General features: G+C 51.5%; 1 pseudogene; it reads right to left on the bottom strand.

The window, feature by feature from the left end:
* Nucleotides 1-3,572: 3,572 nt before the first annotated feature.
* LOC137638915 (5S ribosomal RNA) lies at nucleotides 3,573-3,691 on the bottom strand (annotated as a pseudogene).
* Between the last annotated feature and the right edge of the window lie 3,601 nt (nucleotides 3,692-7,292).

The following is a 7,292-nucleotide window of genomic DNA, read 5'->3' as shown; positions in this document are numbered from 1 at the left end:
AAACAGATGGGTCGCCATTCAGTCCTAACTTGGTAGTCTCGGTTAATCTCCTGGACAAACATCCAGAAAAAAAGGAAATGAAAAGGCCGGCCAGCCCTGTTGTGGGTAGAAACATCACAAAGGCTCTCGGATGTATTTGCAAACAGTAGAATTTGGCTCAAGAAAATAGAACATATCCCAGTCTATAATAGGAAATTGCTTAAAGGAGGTTCAGAGGGATGGAAAACTCAACATACAGTAGACCCAATATTCAATGTAAGACAGTTTGAATAAGGCACGAAAAACAGTATTCACTAAAGGGGATTAATTGGTTTGCTTAAGGATAACTTAATACGGTAGGAAAATTTAACATGAGCACAGACGACAATTCGGAAATTCAAATAGAAATACGGAAACTAATATTAGTCTTACTTTGAAGGCGCTATGACATGTGCAAATTTCCAGGCAACAAAAGTTTTCCTTGTCTATTTTCAGCGTTCGCTGGTCATTTTAATTAGGCCTATATCTACCTGGTCGGGGAGCTTTCGTCCATCTGTGGAAGAAAAACACTCAACCAGTCAATCGGATGCGAATCGTGGTTTTTTGATTAAAAGTAACGAATTATGGAAGAAACCAACCAAATAACAAGAAAACGAACCGAAAAAAATGCTTTTGCATGCAAAATTACGAGGAGGAAATGACAAATTCGAAGATAATATGTATTTTTCCTAACCATACAAACCTTAGCTATTTACATTGGGTTTACCTTTTAACGTAGCTGAAATGGCGAGCCATTAGAATTTAATGAGGGTGTATTACCCCCGCGCTAGTTAGCGGGGGGGGGGAGGAGTGGTAGCTAGCCACCCCCCCCCCCTCCTCACACACCGGTGAAGCTCACTTTCACTTAGAGGTAGGACTTGTCTTGGGGGACAGGGCTGGCGGGCAAATATGTGTAAATAGCTAAGGTTTGTATGGTTAGGAAAAATACAAATTATCTTCGAATTTGTCATTTGTTCCGTAACCGAAATACAAACCACGCTATTTACATTGGGTGACTTACCCCTTAGGTAGGGTGGAAAGTCCCCAACCATACTGGCTTTGGCTTTACCCGGGGACTCAGAATCCGAGTGAGTCGCACTCGAGAAAAGGAGTCCCTGCACCTCACAAGTTCCTTGCTCCGCAGGGCACCGTGTGGCCTACATAAGCTTGTGTGTGAAGGAAGAAGTGTGACCCGTCTTAGGCAGTTGACCTGGAGTTCCAGAAGGAACTCTGGGTTAGGACGTTCCCAATACCACCTCGTCAGGGTATGGGGGACGCGACAGTATTGACTCAATACTCGGAACACAAGGAAGCATGGTTTACCTGCAGAGGTTTGAGGTCAGCTATGCAGAGACCAGGATGCTGCTTCCCAGTAGAGGGGATGATGAAGAAAGAAGTAAGGGCCAGACATACTTCTTTCGTTCATGCAGACTAAAACCTGATAACAATGCCCTCAACCTTCTGCTACCTGTCCAAAAAGGAGCCTGAGGTTAGACCAGCTTTTGTGTAGCCACCACAGGGCGATAGAAAACGTATCGAAACTCCTGTGGGTCACGCCATGCAGGAAGCGGGCTGAGAAGGTCATTAGACGCTTCCAGACTCCAGCTTGTAGCACCTGCGTCACAGAGTAGTATTACTCGAAGGCGAGGGACGTTGCGATGTATCCGACATCGTGCTGTAGGGCGACGTGACGGGGGAGGGTCTGGAGTCAGGTCGAGATGAATGTCCTTGAGTCCGAGCTGAAGAGGTATACTGGTGATTCTCGCCCGTGTCCTTCCTGTGCTCCCAAACCGGCTGCAACTGAGGACAAACTGCAGCTGTTCCCAAAGCTAACCTCTCGATTCCTTTACTGGTAAGGAGAAGGTTTTGGGACATCAGATACAGAATGGTGACTCGAAATCTTGAAGGAATTGGAACGAAGGGCCGGGACCCCAAGATTCTGAGTCTAGCCAACAACTCAGGAGCGAACCTGAATGTTGCCTTCCCCCATTCCTTAGAAAGGGCGGAGTCGTACGAGACCAAGAAGATTGCTTACACACTGGCCGCGGCCAGAGTGAGCAGGAGCCCCAAGACGGAATACGATCAGAGGCCTGACGTAAAGGGTCTTGAGATGATCTCTTAAGGGACTAAAAAGTCCGAGCCATGCTCCAAGTTGGAGGTCTCACTCCGACTAGGGCAGGGACGTTCGCAGCTTCGCATGAGCGAGGAAAAGTCCAGCGGGAAGGAAAAAGTTATTCCTTTAAGCCTGAAGGTCAGGGAAAGGCTGAGCGACAGACTTCATTGCCGAGAGCGGAAAGGAGTTTCCTCCCGCCGAAAGGCAATAAGATCGTTATTGCTGGAGAAGAAGCCTCAAGGGAAGATGTATATCTCCCACGACACCAACCACCGAAGACTCTCCACTTCGCCTGAAAGACCCCTGCGGATGACTATCGCAGATGACGCGACCTCCGTCCCGCGACTATAGCGGGTTGTCTCTTCTTGAGGAGGAGGCGTAGTGTCTCCAGGCATGAAGCCAAAACGACGCCCCGGCTCGTGAAAGATGTTGCAGAGTGGTTGTTTGAGTAGCCTGTGCCGTGGGAGAAGCTCCCCCGGGAGTTCCGTCAGGGGAAGCAGAGGGTCCGGAAACCGTTCTGCGCATAGTCCCAGTGGAGTTCTCAGGGCCATTGAAAGGTTGACAGACAACCTGGTCTTGTTGAGACCCATTCTCAACAGACAACAAAGGAGGGAAGACACAGGCGTCGATGTTGTCCCACCATCACCGGAATGCATCTTGCCAGAGTCTCGGGGTCTGAGACTGGGGGGAAGAACAGCGGAAGCTTGAGGTTCCAAGCTGTCGCGATCAGGTCCCCCAGACCAGGACTTGCTGGTTACTAAAGGCCAAAGACCCCCAGGTACACTCTCTCTACGAGGCTCTGCTCGGATAGTCGGAGAGAACATTCCTCTGCCCGGAATGAGAGAGCCGATGGTGGTATTGAGAGTATCTCAAATCATCTCAGTATCTCTACTGCACGATGCGAAGGTGTGAAAATGCGTCCCCTGCTGGTTAGAACACACCAGAACCATGAAGTCGACGCGTACGGAGCGACTCGGCAGGAGCTGTAGGATCTGTAGAGGGGCCAGACTACGGCCCCTAAGCCTGCCTGAATGATGGAGAGGTATCCTTCAGGTCCTGACCATAGGCCTGGACCGAAACATGCCCCCCCACTTTTTCTTTGACGAGTCCGAGAACAGCATAAAAAAAGTGGGGAAAGGATGAGAATATCCACTCCCATCAAGAGGTTCCATAGGGCAACACCCATTGCAGGTCTAATCGTTCCGCTGGTCCCATAGGGGCCAGAAAGTCCGGTTAATCGTTGCTTTGAAACCACCGGAACTTGGGCCGCCCCACAGGGAACTTATCCTGAGGCGACCGTTCAGAACTTAGACGGGTCAATGAGGATAAGAGAACTAGGAAACGTTCCAAGGTAGGGCTGAAAGCTCTGCTTGACTGAGGACAGGTACTGCGACTCTCCTCAGCCTTGCCACAGTCAACTGAAGGGAAGGCTCGGAGGAGGTGGCAACAGAATCTGGCGTCCCCAGGCGGTCACCCATCCAAGTACCGACCAGAACCGACGTTGCTTAACCTCGCTGGACGGACGAGAAGCGGGGTTTCCAACGTGGTAAGGCCGTTGACTCAATATCATGGCTAGATACTCCAAAAGTTGAGGCAGAAGAAGAGAAGGCTCCTAGCAAAATACCATGAACCCCCACTCATGGTAAGCATCCGGAAGCTTGTCCCGGCGCTGAAGAAGGTCGAACCCGAGCCTACCGGAGTTGACCAGACCTCCAAAAGGCGAAGGAGGCAGAAGCCTGCACCTGAGCGGCCATGAGGAGAGCAGGGAGAGTTCTCTGGGGAAAAAACCTGCGATGCCACGGCGGGATCGCCACACTGCATCTTAAGCAGGAATACCTGTAGTCTAGGCTGAATTCCACGAGCTTCCTGGAAGATGGATGGAATGGAAACTGAAAGTATCCGTCCTTCCGATCCAGGGCCTAAGGACTCCTGTCGCCTCGTTACCAGTCTGATCGATTCTGCTGTTCCACGCTGGACGAAGTTTGTTCGACAAACTTGATCAGGGCTGAGAGGTCGACTACGGAACTCCCGTCTCAGATACTTCCTACAAGAAAGGATCGACTGAAGAAGCCGGGAGTGAAGCCGTCGACGGTCCTATGGAGGACCTTCTCCTAAGGCACGGATCATTCTGCCCAAACGGGCAAACTCTTGCCGACCCTATGGCATAGAGGTTCAGAGACACTGAATTCGCTGACAGAGACGGCAGGCGCGATATCCTTGGCTGATCACAGAGATCGTGCAGGAATGGGCATCGGGAAGCTGTCATCCGGATGAGTAACCTTAGGCATCCTCCCAGCGTGAAACCTGCAAAGGGGGGGTGCCAATCCTAGAGTTCGTGAACTCTGCCGTTCCCTCTAGGACTATGCCCCCCCGGGAGAGCCTCCCGTGCCATCTGTTCCTGACAGGAGGGAACTGCAATTGGACACCTTGTCTCAGTTATCGTAGCCGGTCCGATAACTTAGGCCGACGTGGCTGAAAGAAAGAGGCGCTGGAGTCCTGCAGGGTCTGGAAGAAAGCGCCTTGGAGGAGTGAAAACAGAAGTCGACTTCCTCCACACAGCCGCTGTCTATGTCTCTGTCCTTGGGCACAAACAAACTCTTCTCAAGGATGGAAGGGTGTCTGAGGTTGTCGACATCCACGGATGAGACACCCGAAAGGAAGCCCTCGGTCATTGCGTCCAGATGGTCCAACATCGAGCTTGCCCGCAAGTTCGGTACTTGACGACGAAACGCCAAGGGTGCTTGAGCCCGAGAGGAGGAAAGTACCCATGACCTTCCTGTAGCTTCCTTGAACAAAACCTCGGGTCGCAACCGAGGAGGGAAAGGACCTGGTAAGCCCCTTTCACGAGATGGAGAAGAGGAAGGGGTAAACTAGTTACCCCTTGGCCGATGGAGAAATCTCGAACGGAAAGCCCCCCGCCAAAAACCCTTCCAGGGAATGACGGGGAAGGGCTAACCCAGGTTCTGGAAAGAAGAATGTTGTTCAGACCTCCCTGAAGATTATTCCTATTCTTGCATGTGCCATGCTCTGCGTTTACGGGGTGAGGCCGTGATCTGGAAATACGCTCCAGAAGACTCGCCAGGCTGGCCATGCTGCGAAACCCCAATGGGAATTGCGGTCGCAATCCCCCTGGTGCTCGCGCGATGGTAAATCAATGATTTGCGTGTGGGCGAACGTGGAAGCGCCCATGCGCGGGCACGCAGGAACGCAGGAACGCAAACGAAGGTTAGCGAAGGAGCGCAGAAGGAGGGCGAGCGTGGTAGGAAGGGCGAGAGCTGGTGGTCGGCGAGCGATAACCCATAGGCAAGCAATGGATACTGCAAGAATTAAGCAGACGTTCGCGCAAAGAAACACCGTAGGTTCGCGCGATGGAACACCGTTGGTTCGCGCGATGGAAAACCGTCGGTTCGCGCGATGGAACACCGTCGGTCCGCGCGACGGAACACCGTCGGTCCGCGCGACGGAACACCGTCGGTCCGCGCGACGGAACACCGTCGGTCCGCGCGACGGAACACCGTCGGTCCGCGCGACGGAACACCGTCGGTCCGCGCGACGGAACACCGTCGGTCCGCGCGACGGAACTCCGTCCGTCCGCGCGATGGAATACCGTTGGTTCGCACGCGGGCGAACATTGGAGAGCATGTGCGCGGTCACGCATGAGCGTAGGCGTGCAGGCATGTGGGCGTGCGGTCGCGCGGGCGTGCGGTCGCGCGGGCGCGCGCGGCCGCGCAGGCACGTGGGCGTGCGGGTGAGCGCAGGCGGTCGGGAGACTGATGACGCGTAGGCGGGCGATGGCGCGTTGACGAGCGATGGCGCATTCTGGCGAGCGATAGCCCGTAGGAGAGTGAAGGCGCGTTGGCAAGCGATGGAGCGTCAGCAAGCGACGGCGCGTTGACGAGCGGTGGTGCGTTAACAAAACGCTGGCGCGCAGGTGAAGAATCGCGCGGGCGCGTAGGCGATTGCCAACGCGAGAGAGACTAGTGATGGTTAGCGCGCATCGCGCTAACAGAAGGCGCGCAGGTGCATCAGGAAGGTGAGCGCTGAAGCAAGCTGTTAATCAGGCGATCCTAGACGGTCAGAAAACCGTAGGCGCCCATTGGTGCGTGGGCCTAAACTGCCGAGGGCTCCACGGAGATATCGTACACTACACACACAAGCACAAATCTCTGAAAAGGAAACTTACTGATTTCCATACTCAAATATATATACAAACATGAAAAAATGTTTACATATATATTGAGTAGAAGAAAAGTAAGTGATTAAGTAAAGACAAAACAAACAATGGCTGCCAAGCGAGGACAAAGACAGAGACGTCTGTCCCAGTCCGAGCCAAAAGTGAAAGTGAGCTTCACCGGTGTGTGAGGGGGGGGGGGGGGGGGGGGGGTAGCTAGCTACCACTCCCCTACCCCCCGCTAACTAGCGCGGGGGTAATACACCCTCGTTAAATTCTAATGGCTCGCCATTTCAGCTACGCTAAAAGGTAAACCCAATGTAAATAGTGTGGTTTGTATTTCGGTTACGGGACAAATAACAATTAATGACTCACAGTCCTACGCAGTTACTTCTCAAAAACCATTCTCTCTAAGGGCCAATTTCCACCAAGCTTGTCTTTTATCGAACGCAAACTTCTCAAAACAATTATTATTATTATTACTATCCAAGCTACAACCCTAGTTGGAAAAGCAAGATGCTATAAGCCCAGGGGCTCCAACAGGGAAAAATAGCCCAGTGAGGAAAGGAAATAAGGAAATAAATAAATGAAGAGAACAAATTAACAATAAATCATTCTAAAAACAGTAACAACGTCAAAACAGACATGTCATATTTAAACTATTAACAACATCAAAAACAAATATGTCATAAATAAACTATAAAAGACTCATGTCCGCCTGGTCAACAAAAAAGCATTTGCTCCAACTTTGAACTTTTGAAGTTCTACTGATTCAACCACCCGATTAGGAAGATCATTCCACAAATTGGTAACAGCTTGAATAAAACTTCTAGAGTACTGTGTAGTATTGAGCCTCGTGATGGAGAAGGCCTGGCTATTAGAATTAACTGCCTGCCTAGTATTACGAACAGGATAGAATTGTCCTGGGAGATCTGAATGTAAAGGATGGCCAGAGTTATGAAAAATCTTATGCAACATGCATAATGAACT

The sequence above is a fragment of the Palaemon carinicauda genome, chromosome 3 (genome assembly GCF_036898095.1).
Source record: "Palaemon carinicauda isolate YSFRI2023 chromosome 3, ASM3689809v2, whole genome shotgun sequence".
In the NCBI taxonomy this organism is placed as follows: domain Eukaryota; kingdom Metazoa; phylum Arthropoda; class Malacostraca; order Decapoda; family Palaemonidae; genus Palaemon; species Palaemon carinicauda.
This window is presented reverse-complemented; position numbering and strand designations above follow the sequence as displayed.